Genomic DNA, 16,423 nt, shown 5'->3' on the forward strand with positions numbered 1-16,423 from the left:
TGTTTCCCTCTGGTCTGCTATCCTTATCCCCATTCCTTAACACTGACTCCAAATAAATCTGCACACTTCACTTTTCATTATATACCCATTACACCGAGAGTGTTCCTCCTCTTTCCATCCTTCTATAATATGTATTTAATGTCTGATGCTACATGGAATGGTCAAGCTGGAATTCCTGCAAATGATCACAGTTGACGTTTGGACTCATTTCAATGACAACAGTTTGCATTGAGGATTTTCGTTTGAAGCAGAAGAATAGCAACGATAGCCACACTGAATTTATAATCATCTACATTTAGTTCTCACCAGTATAGGTGATTCCTATAATTAAATGCCATTAAATATCATGATCAGTCATTTAATTTTATTTTAGTACTGGGAGAAAAAGTTGTACTTAATGGTGAAACAAAAAATTGTATGTACATGTGTGTGGACACGTGATTTTTACTACATACTTAGGCATTAGGCTCTCTAACTAGGTTCTCTCAAAGGTTGGAAAAGTTGGCACTCTGTGTAGCCAACTAATTCGTTTGTGGAGAATTCGTGCCTATTCTCCTACTTAGTAGGAAACGTGGGAAAAACAGGAAGTCATTATGATCAACCACTACTATATGGTTTTGGCAAAACATTCCTGGGTCTTTCAGATGAGGGGAATATAGAAACAGGAAAGAAAGGAATACAGGAAAAGGAATGCAGGAGTAACCCAGAATAGTACTCATTTCTGCCTTGTGATGTTACTTGCTCATTTATTTTAGTCCTACGATTGCTGCTTTCGTGTTTGCTTGGTCCTCTCCTCATGAAGGCAGGTTGCTGCCATTGGTGAGGATTGTAGAGTAGTAATTCTGACTCAGTCTCTAGAGCTGCCCCCTTTGGGTCAGACAATGACAAGAAACAGAAGGGAGACTTATCAGTTGGAGTTAAAGGAATAAAAATGATGGATTTGAGCACAAACCAGTGAAAGGGGGGCAAGGGTACAAAAACAGCTTAGTTTTAAAAATTGATGGATTTTGCAGATCAATGAATTCTAGTCTTATCTCCATGTGGGGAAACTGAGAGACAAAGGTATTAGAGGACTTGCTGAAGGTCACCAGAAATTCCAGATTTATATTCCTTACTCTAACTCACCAGTTAAAATGGAGCACTATGGTGCTGGTCCCAAGGTAGTTTCTAAGCAGCCAATAATTCTGCCTCAGAAAGTGTTTCACCCTTAAGAATATATTTTCCTGTGTGTACTCACACATTCTTATTTTCTCTCTCCAAGTCTCAATGATCAATTTTGAGAGATTCCACTTAACACAGCTACCAGACATAAAGGCTACTTTTGCTTAAAGGAAACAGAATGTTACAAAAATAGCTCATGACTTACTTTACTTGACTTTTATAGATTTGAGAAAAAGCCATTTGCAATAAATAATATAGTTGCGGTGATTTTGGGCTCTCATAATAAGTCTAAAATTGATCTACTTCAAATTAGAGTCCTATTGCTGGAAAACCAGATTCGTGTGACTTGTGTTGGGATCTCACCTCTGTCATCTGCATTACCACAAATATTTTTCTTTTTTTAAAAATTTATTTATTTATGCATACAGAACTGTGGTACAGTCCAGAGGTACAGGGGCAGTGAGAGGATTCACCAGAGACAGAGTGGGGAACAGAACAGGCAGATGGACTGAAATTTACTGCTAAGGGGAGCAGCGGGTGGGTCACGAGTGGTCTGTTGGGCCATGTGGGTCACCTCCCTGGCTGGGGATTGAACTTGCACTGATGTGGCTGTGACTAGCTTTATAGTGCTGCACTTTAACTGGCAGTGCCACCAGGGAGGGCCAACCACAGATATTTTTGTATATTAAGGGATGCACATCTGAACAGGGGTGAAAACAGACTGCCCAGGTAGACCCTGTCATGAATATCTTCCACCTCAGAGCTGCCTAGTCAGAGCAGGGGTAGACCTGTTTGTTTACCTTATGTCAAGCTTTTGGCCTCTGAACACTTTGAGCTTTCTAAATAATAGCAACCTAGCTATCTTCCTATGCTCTCTCATTCTGGATTTCTAGTAATACCTGGATACTGTTTTCACTCTGGTTCTAACAGATTTTTTTTTTTTTAATCAGGCTTGATTTTGACTAACACTAGCATTCCTTGATTTTGACTGACTGCTCCTTGTGGTCTTTCATTTCCCTTAGGGGATAAGTTTAATAGGTTCTTTTTTTTTAAAAAAGATTTATTTATTTGTGCACACAGAACTGGGGTACAGGCCAGAGGCTCAGGGGTGGGGAGAGGTTTCACCAGAGACAGAGTGGGGAGCAGAACAGGCAGATCGACGAAGTACACTGCTGAGGGGAGCAGCAGGTGAGTCAGGAGAGTACACTGCTGAGGGGAGCAGTGGGTGGGTCAGGAGTGGTCACCTCCGGGGCAGGCAGGAATCGAACTCATGCGGAAGTGGCTTTAGCTTCTCAGTGCAGTGCTTTCACCCGCTGCACCACCAGGGAGGGCCCTAATAGGCTCTTTTTTTAAACCAAGATTATTTAGCACCAACACGTACAAAAACTTCTTCGATTGTATTGCTGTTATAATTTTTCACTTCAAAATTTAGCTCCAATTATTTTCTATGAAATTGGAAAATAGTAAATTCCCATACTGGCACTGTAATTCTAGAGTTTAAGTTCTTGGCATATGTGGGTTTAGTTGAAATAATTAGTTCCTGGTTTTATGTTCAGAAATTATTCAAAGTGTTCTACGACCATATATTCAATAGCTGTAAAGGTAAAAACATATCTGAATTTTCAGGATAAAGTATGAGGGTCAAATCAAATAGTATGAAAATAATCAGTTTACTAATTTCATTTTTTTATTTCTCTGAATAATTGTTTTAACAGAATCCAGTAATGAAAATTACTAACAAATGAATTAATGAAAATTACTAACAAATGAATTACCTAAATTATAAATAATACCATTGTGTACATAGAATAACACCTACACTATATAATTATCATGTTTATAACTAAAATAAGAGAATCACGATCTAATATGTTTAATTTCTTTGAAGATAAGAAGAGACTTTATTATGTGAAAATCTTTTTTGCATTCATAAGCTTGTTTTGCATGCACAAACTTTCCTTACATTTTGATGAATAATTAATTGAGAGTTTTTAAACGGTTTAAATAAATTGTTAGGTCATGTTCAAATGTGAAGCCAAAACTTTTAATATTCTATGACAGATTTCAATATCTCAGTCTCGCCGCATCCCAAGAGAAAATTGCATTGCCCATGACTCACTTTTGTAAAACACTCATGAAATTTTGATGATGCTATGGAGAATCATACTTTCATTCTCTACAATGGAATCATTATTCCTCTTAAAGATAGCTAAATTTTGTAAAGTAAATGGGTGTTATGGAAGTCCAGTTTTTAAGATCATCAAACAAAATGCGATTGACATGCAACTGTAGGGCCCAGAAATACTGTTGCTACCTAGAAGAGAGCACTCCAGTCTCTGCCAAGGAGAGAAAAGTCTGTGGCTGACAGAAACTTATTTTTTATATACCACATTTTCCGATTTTTATAACGCAACATTTTCCATAATGTTATCTTTGATAATGATATTGTCATCCTACTATCTATTCATTTAAAAATTACTAATGCTTACAGCAGTTCAAGTCCCATCATAGACAATATATTTACTTGAATATGTCCTAGTCTGTGCTCATGAAGAATTAATAATTTAAAGAAAAAGGCAGCTACATGAACATATTTACAGTATGTGCTTAGTACTATAGGAAGACTTCTGTGGCAAACACCAGGGCTCCTATCTGACAGATATCTTTCTTTATGTCTTTTTTTTTTCCAATCTGACTCTGATTAGGTATTTGGTAGAGATGCTTTTATCTCAAGTAAAGATCAAAATTAGGATCTTAAAGTTTTGGAGATCAGAGTTCTGCCATGGATGCCATCAAAATACTGATTTCAAATCCTTTGGATACATATCCAGAAGTGGGATTGCTGGATTATATGGTAGCTTTATTTATAACCATTTCAGGAAACTATGCAGATATTTGCTATACTAATTGACATTCTCTCAGCAGTTGGCTGGTTCCCTTCTTCCACATCCTCAACACTTAGCTCTTTGTCTTTTTGACAATAGCCATTTCAAGAGACATGACGTATATCTATTTGCATTTTCCTGATGATTGGTGAAATGAACACTTTTCCATAGATCTGTTAGGAGGCGAACAGGTAGAGAAAAGTCTATTCAGGTCATTTGCACATTTTTTTTTAAAGATTTATTTGTACAGAACTGGGGTACAGGCCAGAGATGTGGAGGGTCAGAGGATTCACCAGGGACAGAGTGGGGAGCAGAACAGGCTGACTGAGAAGTACACTGCTGAGGGGAGCAGCTGGCGGGTCAGGAGAGGTCTGCCGCGCCATGTGGTCTCCTCGGGGCAGGCGGGGATCGAACTCATGTGGAGGTGCCTTAAGCTTCTTAAGTGCAGTGCTTTAACCCGCTGCGCCACCAGGGAGGGCCCATTTGCACATTTTTAAATTATTTTCTTGTTAATGTATGCACTGTTCAAGTTCCTTATATATTTTAAGTATTATTCTCTTATAAGATGTAGGGCTTGCAAATACTTTAGGGTTCTGTAAGTTTGACCTTTCATTTTGTGGATTTTGTTTTGCTTTGTTTACTGCACATTAGCTTTCTAATTTGATGCAGTGATCATTTCTCTATTTTGCTTTCTTTTTGTGCTTTTTGTGGTGTCACATCCAAAAAAATAATTTCCCAGATCAATGATAAGGAGTTTTTACCCTGTTTTCTTCTAATAGTTTTTCAGTCTCTGCTCTACATTTAAGTCTTTGATTAATTTTGAGTTGATGTTTGCATATGGAGTGAGATGGGGTTTGATTTTATTTTTCTGAATGTGGATATCTAAGTTTCTCAACATCATTTATTAAAAAGACAATCCTCGTCCTCCCTGGTGGCGCAGTGGGTTAAAGCACAGCACTGAGAAGCTAAAGCCACTTCCGCATGAGTTCGATTCCCGCCTGCCCGGAGGTGACCACATGGCGTGGCAGACCTCTCCTGACCCGCCCGCTGCTCCCCTCAGCAGTGTACTTCGTCGATCTGCCTGTTCTGCTCCCCACTCTGTCTCTGGTGAAGCCTCTCGCCGCCCCTGAGCCTCTGGCCTGTACCCCAGTTCTGTCTGCACAAATAAATAAATCTTAAAAAAAAAAAAAAAAGACAAATCCTGACCCCATTGTGTGTTCACACCTTGTCAAAGGTTAGTTGATTATAGGTGTGTGGATTTATTTCTGGGCTCTGTGCCACTGCCCTGCATATACTATTTTGACTACTATCGGACTGAAATAGTTTGAAATGAGAAGTGGGATGCCTTCAACTTTGTTCATTCTTAGGATTGCTTTGGCCAATTAATTGTAAAATTATTGATTTTTGTGGGAGCGCAAGGGCTGGGAATTCCTACTCTGTCAGCTTACTGACATTACCCAAACATGAGTTTTAAAATGCAGCTTTTTTTTTTTTTTTAAAGATTTATTTATTTGTTCATACAGAACTGGGGCACAGGCCAGAGGCTCAGGGGCGGTGAGAGGCTTCACCAGAGACAGAGTGGGGAGCAGAACAGGCAGATCAACGAAGTACACTGCTGAGGGGAGCAGCGGGCGGGCCAAGAGAGGTCTGCCACGCCATGTGGTCACCTCCGGGGCAGGCGGGAATCGAACTCATGCGGAAGCGGCTTTAGATTCTCAGCGCTGCGCCTCAACCCGCTGCGCCACCAGGGAGGGCCAAAATGCAGCTTTTTTATCTGAAGATGTTCTTAGCCTTCTAAGCTGTCTTGACCTCTTTGGTCATTCCAGTTCTGCTGATTTCAGATTTTGTCTTTCAAAATGGAGGGACTTACCATGCCTTAGTGTTCAGTGGTTTCCCATATGAACAAATTTCAGGCTCTTTAGCTCTGAAAGTGAAGTCCTTGTCAGGCTCTCTCCATTGTGTGTGTGTGTGTGTGTGTGTGTGTGTGTGTGTGTGTGTGTGTGTGTGTCTATATGTGTGTTACCCAATTCCTGGAATCTCCACATCCATTTCTTTCCTGCATGCTCCTTTTACTTTTAAATCTCAACTCAATTATCGATTTTTACAACAAAGATGATACTATCTCAGATAAGCATCAACGGGTCTTTGCTGTGTTCCCAAAGCATCCTCATCCACACAGCCAATGCAGCCTAAATGAAGTACGTTTGTTTCTCTAGATATCTTTCTCTCTACATTGGACATGCTCTGGATACATATTGTAACCCAACATTCAAGTCAGTTTTGGAAAGTACCAGGCAGTCATTGAATAATTCTGAAGAATTAATCAATCCACCTTATAAAACTTTTCTTTTATGGGCCCAGAAACAAACACTAGGGAAACATGTTATATGTTTAAATCAAATTCCTCCAGCACTAATGAAGATAAATACAGTTTGAAGTTCGAATGCATTTGTAATGTCTTTATCCTTTTATAATTGCAAGAGTAAATATTTCTGCAGGGAATTCCTCTTGTAACCTCGTCATCATTTTCATTTTCATGGTGTGAGCAGATACAGTTCACCCAAAAAAAGAAAGTTCAGAAATGGAATAATTTGGGTTAAAGAATGTTGCTCTAAACTGAAGGAGATAACTGTGCACCCATATTTACAGGAACACTGTTTACAATGACTCACACATGGAGCAATTGCAATGTCCACTCACAGATGAAGAATAAACAAAATGTGGGAGACACACACAAAGGAATGTAACTCATCTTTAAAAAGAAATTCTGCAATGTACTACAACTGAGATGAAACTTGCAGCATTATGCTAAGTGAAAGAAACTGGTAGAAGAAAAGACAAACACTGGGATTACATTTATTTGAAGTCTCTAGAGTAGAAAACATCCTATAAACAGAAAATGGAATTGCAATTGACAGGGAGTACAGGAAAAGGAAATGGGGTATTGTTCAAAGGATACTGAATTTCAGTTTTGGGAGATCAAAGTATTCTAGAGATTAATTGGATAACAATGTAAATATGCTTAACAGTACTGAACTATCTACTAAGAAATGATTAAGATGGTAAATTTTATGTTGGCTTTTAACTCAACTGAAATGAAAAAGTTTTCTGAAAGATTAAATAAACTGAACATAGCTTAAGGAATAGATGATACTTACACGTGGGTCTAGGTTATATAAATCAACAAACAACCATAAGTCCTCCAAGAACTAGTCATAGTTTTGAGGTCTCCCCTCCCATCATCTGCTTGAGATGACTGTAGGACAGTCTGGAGAGAATGGAGAATGTGGACGAGGGGCTGCCAGAAATGTGCCATCGTTTTAGACAGATACAAACCCTGGGATGATAAGGATGATGCTTAAAGTCGTAATGAAATAAATATCCCACCTCCTCTTTCTCAGATCTTTTTTTGGTTCACCCACTGGTCAAAATTAATACTTGGATTGTGGCAGTAACATACATCTTAACAGGTGAACCAATACCCACAATCATGTGCAGTTTCATAAACCATTATTATAGCAATAAAATGTTACCATTAAAAGTATACTGTAGGACAAGGAAGTTCCTCAGATACTCAACATAGATATCAGTCTTCCAGGGTACAGAACAGGACCAAAAGGTAGAAGAATTAGAGACTGTGAGTTTTTTTTAGCCTACTTTTCTGTCCTTGACACTATCCACACTAGTACCCTGAGATTACAATAATATTTGGTAATCGGTTAAAATTCATCAGCCCTTTTTCTGTTCCCATAGCTATTTCTCTAGTTCAAGCTCTTATTTCTTCATGGAATGATCATCTAATTTATTTAACTTATTTACTAGCCCCAGCTAATTATAATTATTGCCCCACCCTTTTGATAAGAGTCTGTCCCCATTGCCCACTGTTCAATGACCCAACTTGGGTAGACCTTCTACACCCTGTATATTATATTCTTGAATCTAGACTCTGGGTAGAAATCTCTCCATATTTCATTAACTACAGCTGTCAGTGTATATTGCACTCTGTTCCTCAGTGCCATATTTTCTATGGAAAGGTGGTTTCTATTAAGGAATGTTTCAATAGACCTCTAGGAGTATAAAATTGCCTGTCCTTTCAAGTTCAGCTCTGGTTCAGATCAAACTATAATCTGGTTGAACCATTATTTACTCATTCACTCATTTGCCTTTTTACCAAATGAGTCCCTATTGCATGGATGAACAAATGAATGAGTGAATATTCCCTGAAACTACCAAGCCTTAAGGAAACCATAGACAAATCCTTTGATGTGAGACCATAGCATGTTGCTCTGTGCTTGTCACATTGTACTCTGATGACTAATCATTTCTGGATATCCCACTGAATTATAAGCTTCACTGGGACCAGATGCTATCTTATTGTTTTCATACTCCATAAATGTTTGCTGAAAGTATATATTTCTTAATGTTTAAGGATTCATGGAGGAGCTACTAGGAAAATGATTGATGATACTTAAGAAGAGTCTATGTGGGAAAAAACATTAAAATCAATGTCAAAAAGAAATGGAAAACTGGAGAAAATATTCACATGTTTATGAAAGATGGTCAGTCACTTTTCTATGAAAAGATAAAGGCTTATACTTCTTTTTTTAAAAAAATACAGATCATGAGAAGATGCTCAACTAATGGAAGAAAATAAAAATGAAACACTCATTTCTCTCCTTGTGTGGATAAAAATAATGCATGTTTAATACAATCTGGTGTTGATTTGAGATGTATAACAGTATCTGTAGATGTATTTGTGTATCTTTGCATGCATGAATACATTTTAGAGAATTTTAGGGAAATTACTGTTTCTTGGTTAGATAAACTGTGGAACGAATTGAGGAGATTGATGCTGCTCAGGTACAGATTTTACAGCTTAGATACTTTAAAAAAATCCATCCTCCATTGTGTAAAAACCTATCCTAGAAGTGTTGCACTATAAAAATTTCAAAATACTGAAAGAGGGGCTAAATTGTTGCTGATCAGGTCAGAGAAGGGCCAGGGCGCTGTTATATTTCTATAGAGAGAATTTTCTTGCTCCCTCTGAAGCCAGAATTAGTTTCTTTCTCCCAACAATAAAATGCGTGTAAAAAGAATTCACCTTTATAAAGAGGAAGAAGAGAAAATGCTTTAGTACTGTGCTTTTTCAAAAGGCAGAAAATGTATTTGACTAGATGAGTGAGTCGCCTCAGCCATGAAAAGTGTTCTTCTCATAAGGAAATAAGGAGACTCAGGCTATGTTTCTAATAGTAAAATGGCCAACTCTCATTTCCTGCCTAATGAATAATTTACATAGTCTACTGAGGGCTTCTTGTACTCAATCTACTTTTAAGGCACTGCTCCAGAAGATGGTGCACACAACTATAAGAATCTGCTCTGAATTCCATTTAGTATCTTCATTTACTCTGGGAAATTGTTGGTGTGTTGCCCTTCAGAGATGAAGGAAGATTCGTGTTACCACACATCTGCTCCTCAATGATCACGGAGCTTTCGATGAAGTAAATTTTGGCAAGGATGTCATTATCAGTTCCAAGGAAACAGATAATTCAGGGCCAAGCAAAGAAGGATCACTGGAACCCTAAGGCTTGGTCCTAACATTTATTCAGGATCCTTTGAGGTCCTGTTCCCACTTGCAGACCTTCCCCAGTCCCACCTCCTATGCAGCTCCTCTAGGCACTAGCTGTCCCTGCCCTAGTGGATGCTCAGGGCAAATTGGAGAAGGCAGCAGACTTTAAACTAGGCGTGGCACTTCAAATATTCTGACAACCCTTTCAGGTACAAATTGGTTATTTTTTTTTTGGTCTCCTTCCCCAAAGCATCCATTTATGAGACCTAGCTCAGTCATATACAGAATTGTGGGGTTTCTCTTCACAGAAAAGCTCTGTTCTTAAACCATATGGTGAGAGGAAGAAAGACTCATTTCGAAAGCCCTGAAGGCTCCTCTGTTCTTCATTACAGAGACTGGGAGCTTCTTGATAACAGCAGTAGTGACAGGCTGGTCCCCAGCAGAGGTCCAGTGTAAGAAAGGGAAAAACAAGTGAAATGGAGATCAGCTACCTCTCAGAATGTCCAAAATGCATTGTTTACTTCATGTTCCTGACAGTGTATTCATTTCTCCATTAATGGCATCAACCAAAAAATGCATTTTTAGCTAATGGACAACTTTCCTAGAGCAATATATCACCTCCTGTTATTAATTTTGATAGAGGTATGAAATAAAAAGTGCCCTTATGAAGAGCAAAGATGTGATGGTGATCGACAGAACAGTGGATTCGGAAGATGTAGAATTGATAAACAGTGGAATACTACACAGCTCTAAAAGGAAGAATCCTTTGCATTTGTGACAAGATGGATGGAACCAGAGGGGATTATGCCAAGATATCAGATGATTTCACACATATGAGGAATATGGAGAAAACAACACACATACACAAAGGAACTGACTAAAATAAACCAAAATAAATCCTAGAAATATGACTGCAGAATTGAAACTACTAGAAGGGGAAGGAGATTGGGGTGCAATGGTTTGTGGTAAAGGACTACAGGTGCTTGGATGGTGAGAGTGGGTTGGGAACATACATCTGAAGTGTGAATCTTTCACTAGATCATACAGTGCTGTAAACCAATGTCAGCTCAATAAAGGGGAAAATATGGCGGTGAAAATAATAGCTATATGGAAGCAACGTGGCTACTTAGTTAGATTAACATGATGACAGTTTATTATAATTTGCTAAAAACCAAGACCTCCTTAGAGATAGTGTTGGGCACATTTTTAATGGTAGTTATCTCTTGGGAATTTTATTATCAAATTCAACATTTCATAGTTCAAAATAACCTTTAGATTATTAATCCGTGGCTTTATTGTACTAAGTGTTTTCTAGATGACAATAAGTCTATTTCTGAGATTGCATCTATGATGTTCTGCTTTTCTCATCAAGAATAAGTTGAATAATTTTCAAAATTCTCACTTTCAGATTTTCTGTAATTTATAAATTTATCATTAAGTTTTTAAAAATACTGATAAAAATATGCAAAATGTATATATGTAATTAGAAAAATAATTTTTAAAAACAGATTTGTTCATACATTCAAGAGCTGGGGTGTAGGCCAGTGGTGGGGGTGGGGTGGGAGGTTTCACCAGAGACAGAGTGGGGAGCAGAAGAGACAGATTCACTGAAATACACTGTTTAGGGGAGCATCGGGTGGGTCAGGAGAGGTCTGCTGGGCCAGGTGGGTCAATTCCCTGGTCGGGGATTGAACTCGTGCTGCAGTAGCTGCGGATAGCTTCATAGTGCTGTACTTAACCCCTTACATGACCAGGGAGGCCCAGAAAAATAATTATTAAGTAGAAAATAGTATGAACCCCATCTAAGTAAGAAAATAGACCACCACATAACAAAAGCATCTGCTGAATACATCCTTTCCTCTTCCACTAGTGAATTATGATGTTTGAATTCTCTCTTGGCTTTTACTTTTTGGTTTTAGCCCTATATATGTGTGTATGTGTATACACTAATTGTATTAAATTTCCTTTCCATTAAAGGTCATTTGCTCTAGAGTATGTTTTGTCTTAATGGTGCAGATGACCCATTAAGAACCTATTTAGAATGGGCAGGTTCGGGGGTTTGGGGGTTCTGGGGTGCCCTTCTTCCTGTCCTGTTTTTATATATATTTTATGTGTGTGTAACATATATAAGTGTATATATCATATGTGTGTATTGTATATGCAATAGATGTAGTAATATATTACATGCAATATATTTGTATATGATAATATATTCATGTGGTATATATGTCATATATATTACAGGGCAGGAAGAGGGACATCCCAGAACTCCCAAACCTGCCCATTCCAAATAGATTCTTGCCATCTGTCCCATTAAGACAAAACATACTCTAGTGCATAAGACCTTTAATGGAAAGGAATTTTAATAAAAATAGTGTGCAGCAAAGCAAAGACAAAGAATATAATTTCCAAATCTAGCACCCAAAGTTACCCATACCCTCATGGGTGAGTGTCCCCCTAAACAAGATTGGCCCAGAGTAGGGCCACTGAGGCCAGGGAGCTGCCACAAGTCAACCCATAGGCGAGTCAGAAAAAGCCAGATCTGGAAGGAAAAGAGCAAAATCAAGATAAACGGTGCCATTGTTAACCTCCCATGGATCTCTCACCCACATCTGTTTCACCCAGTCCAGGACCAAGAAGCAAACGCAGCTTCTTACCTGTCTCTCTGCTCCACGTGCCTCCTCCAGGCCCCCTTACTCTGCATCTTCTTTCCTTCCTTCTCTATTCTCGTCTCCTCTCCAGCTTTTCCTCCCTGCTCAGCACTTCCGGTCATCGGGTGGGGCAAGAAAACTAGAACCTTCCTTTTTCCTGGGGATGACCCTATGAAGAATACACTCTTTAATTTAGCATGAATTTTATGTAAGTGTAATAGAACTGCATGTGTTCTTTTGTGTCTTAGTACTTTAAAAGCAAAATTGAGGGCCCTCCCTGGTGGCGCAGCGGGGTAAATCACAGCGCTGAGAAGCTAAAGCCACTTCAGCATGAGTTCGATCCCCACCTGCCCAGGAGGAGATCCACGTGGCGCGGCAGACCTCCCCTGACCCGCCCGCTGTTCCTCTCAGTAGTGTACTTCATCGATCTGCCTGTTCTGTTCTCCACTCTGTCTCTGGCGAAGCCTCTCGCCGCCCCTGTACTTCTGGCCTGTACCCCAGTTCTGAGTGCATAAGTAAATAAATCTTTAAGAAATAAAAAAAAATGATAAAATAAAAACAAAACTGAACTTCTAGTTGCTTGTGTGGCTATATGTACATTGAGATAAAATTTTACAAATTGCATGAAAGAGCCTTATATATATAATTCCTTACAATTTCAATCTACTGACTTTTTTTTTAAGATTCATTTTATTTGTGCAGACAGAACTGGGGTACAGGCCAGAGGCTCAGGGGCGGCGAGAGGCTTCACCAGAGACAGAGTGGGGAGCAGAATAGGCAGATGGACGAAGTACACTGCTGAGGGGAGCAGCGGGCGGGTCAGAAGAGGTCTGCCACGCCATGTGGTCACCTCCAGGGCAGGCGGGAATTGAACTCATGCGGAAGCGGCTTTAGCTTCTCAGTGCTGTGCTTTAACCCGCTGCGCCACCAGGGAGGGCCCTATCTACTGACTTTTAACATAGCTTCTAGACTGTTCACTGGCCACTAATTTTCGCTGGTCCACTGGAGAATCATTACTGTGAACCTACATTCAGTGCCCAATAGTATACTGAACATGGGCTGGTATAAAGCTAACAAGGCTGGGATTTTTTTTCACATTTTTTTAAAGCATGGCATAACTTGTTCTTCCACCCTTCATAACTGTATTCTACTTACTGGTCAACACATTTTTTTTTTTTTTCATTTTTGTCCACTGACAGAACTTTTTTTTTTATCCTCATCTTTAGCAATAACAGAACTTTTTTTTATCCCCATCTTTAACACTACACATGATGATGATGATATTTCACTTTTTCCCCATGCTGGAAGAGTATATAGTTATATCATTGGGAAAGAATCAAATTCTTGAAGCAATGAAAAACCATTTCAAAAGAAACTCATCTCAAGTACCATAGTACCCTCTTCAAGTCAGAATTTCCCTCTCATTCATAGGTTACGTTGTCCTTTTAAGAAACTCCTTAACACTTAAAGTGATGAATTTTTTCATCAATTATTTCTTTAACATGTTCAACAAGTTCCTTTAAGCAATAGAGTGCTACTTCAATAATGCTGCTGTTCTTTCATTTTGCAAAATCCTATTGTAAAAGAGCTATTGAAAGTTATGAATAAGAAATAAGCAGACTTCATTCAGTGAATAATTTGAAAAGTCAAAAAGAATGTTTGGGTCTTTCCTTCACAATTAAAATATGAATCCAATGTTTAAAAAAAAATGAAGCCATTCAGCTGTGTTTGTTAAAGAAAGTCACGGTTTTGAATGAGAGAATCAAAGAATATTAGATGCTAATAAAATCACATATATATCATATGTTAAGTTCAAACCATATAAATGCTAAAGTAAGAGAAAAAAATTAGCAATTACTCCAGTGTCACTAGATCATTGGATGCTATTTGAATATAATTATGCAGAATATGAGCACAGCCAACATTTTCCATAGAATCACTCCTGTTCTACCTTGACTTTGAACAAACTTTGTGTCTATCTACAAATACCCACTAAAATCTTTATTTGTATTATCTCTACAAAAAAGCATTCTATTTTTCATGATTCATTTCTAACTGAAAAATACGTCTCTGCACAAAATCATGTTTCTGAAGTTTCATCTGGAAGGGATTTTATGGACAATAGCAAGGTATTTTCATAACAAAACTATTGCATGAACAAAGGAAAAATGTTATCTTGCATTGCTGTTACTTACATTTGTGGCCAAGCCATAAAGAGATTCAGATATTTTACCATGGGTGATTTAGAATCTAACATTTTGATCTATGATGATCTCTCTAATAGTATATGAAGTTATTACATTTTTTATGATTGTAATCGATTTCACCCTGGCATTGCAAAATGTGCTTGCAATTTTGGAATCAGAAAATACATTCAGTCATTTGAGCTGAAAGATGAATGTCTTTCATAGATAGTGTAGAAGGCCATTGCAATTTTTGCTATGGCTTTCATCTTTTTCATAAGAATTTCTCTTAATCAAAAAGTGTTTTTTTTTCCCTATGTCTTTGGTATCAGTGAGGAAATCATACATCTGTCACACTCAGCTGTTAGTATATGTCAGTTTGTATCTGACTTTCACCATCTTCTATATTGAATGAACAATTCCATACCGTACAAAAAAACTGTGAAAGGACTCATTTCTCCTTTAATACATATCTCTTCACAAAATTCATCACATTCACACCTGTGCTGGGTATTTTGAGGTTCAAGTATACACCACAAGAATTGGAAAGTTTGAATTGGGAAATCTCAAGGTCATGGCAATCAGTATATCTGTCACAAGTTCTAATGTTGGTAAGTAGGTGTTGAATGGTTGAAAGGGTTGTGAACTGGGTGAACTGGGAGTAACTGAATGCAATATATGATGCAAAAAGGGACACTTCCGGTTTGCTCATGGGGATCTTCATACTTTCCTAGTACAGACTTTGTAAACAAAGCCAGAGCTCATGCTATAGAAGGTTTTGGTTAGCTGGGTGATTCAAGGATTGGCCCACACTCAGTATCAGGGATGTGTAGGGGCTGACAGACTTTCTGTTGTGTTGCTGGGGGAGTAAGGTTGTTATGAACCCGCTGAATTTCAGAAGCATGGCTGTTGCTCAGAACTTGCTGCTTGTTTCCTCATTAAGTAAGTAGGTAAGTAAACAGGGCCTCCCTGGTGATGCAGCGGTTCAAATCTCAGAACTATCAAACTGTCACCAACCATTGTACCATGAGTTCAATCCCTGGCCAGGGAGCTGACTGACATAGTGCAGCAGACCTCTCCTGTCTTCCTGCTGCTCCCCGCCGCAGTGTATTTTATTGGTACTGCCTGTTCTGCTCCCCACTCTGTCTCTGGTGAATCCTCTCACCACCAACCCACCCTCCACCTTTGTCCTGCATCATGGGTTCTTGTATGAGTAAATAAATTAAATAAATAAATAAAAAGTAAGCAGGTAAATACATACATAGTAAGTGGGTAAATAAGTAAATTGAGGTAACTATTACCTCAATATTATGATTTAGGGGCATTGGTTCACACATAAATTTTTCCTTTTCTGAACAGTGCTATATGTGAGAAATCTAAAAACTCTTGGCCTACTTGTAGGTCCTGAACATTTTTTCCCTCATGTTTTATATTTTACTATTTCACATTTAAGGTCACAATCTATTTTGAGTTAATTTTCGCATATAATACTAGATTTACATCAAGGTTAATTTTTTTTTTTTTTGCCTATTAATCTTCAGTTGCCCCAACACCATTTGTGGAAACGCTGTTTGCATGTTAACAAAAATTTTGGGGTACACTGATGCAGGTCTGTTTCTTGGGCTCTGTTTTCTTTCATTGATCTTTATGTCTGATTTTCTGCCAAGGCCACATAACCTTGATTATTGTGGTTCTGTAAGTATGAACATTTAAGATATTGATTCTTCTCACATATTTTTCAAATCATTTTAGCTATTCTAGTTCCTTTACCTTTTTATTTAACTTTTAGAATAAGCTTGCTTGGATTTTTATAGAAGTTACAGAAAAAAACACGTATCATTTAGAGGTGAGTTGACATATTTATCATATTGTGTCTTCAATTCCTAAACACTGTATTTTTCCATTTATTTAGACTTTCCTTGATCTCTTTCAGAATTTCAGCATCAGTGTTTTAAGCATGTGAGACATGTTTTTTTT

General features: G+C 38.2%; 1 pseudogene; it reads right to left on the minus strand.

Annotated features, from left to right (window-relative positions):
• The window catches only part of LOC101618939, a 29,960-nt pseudogene that overhangs the window by 4,980 nt on the left and 8,557 nt on the right, over window positions 1–16,423 (minus strand).

This window comes from Condylura cristata, unplaced genomic scaffold (genome assembly GCF_000260355.1).
Source record: "Condylura cristata isolate star-nosed mole 26May11 unplaced genomic scaffold, ConCri1.0 scaffold00027, whole genome shotgun sequence".
Classification (NCBI taxonomy): Eukaryota; Metazoa; Chordata; class Mammalia; order Eulipotyphla; family Talpidae; genus Condylura; species Condylura cristata.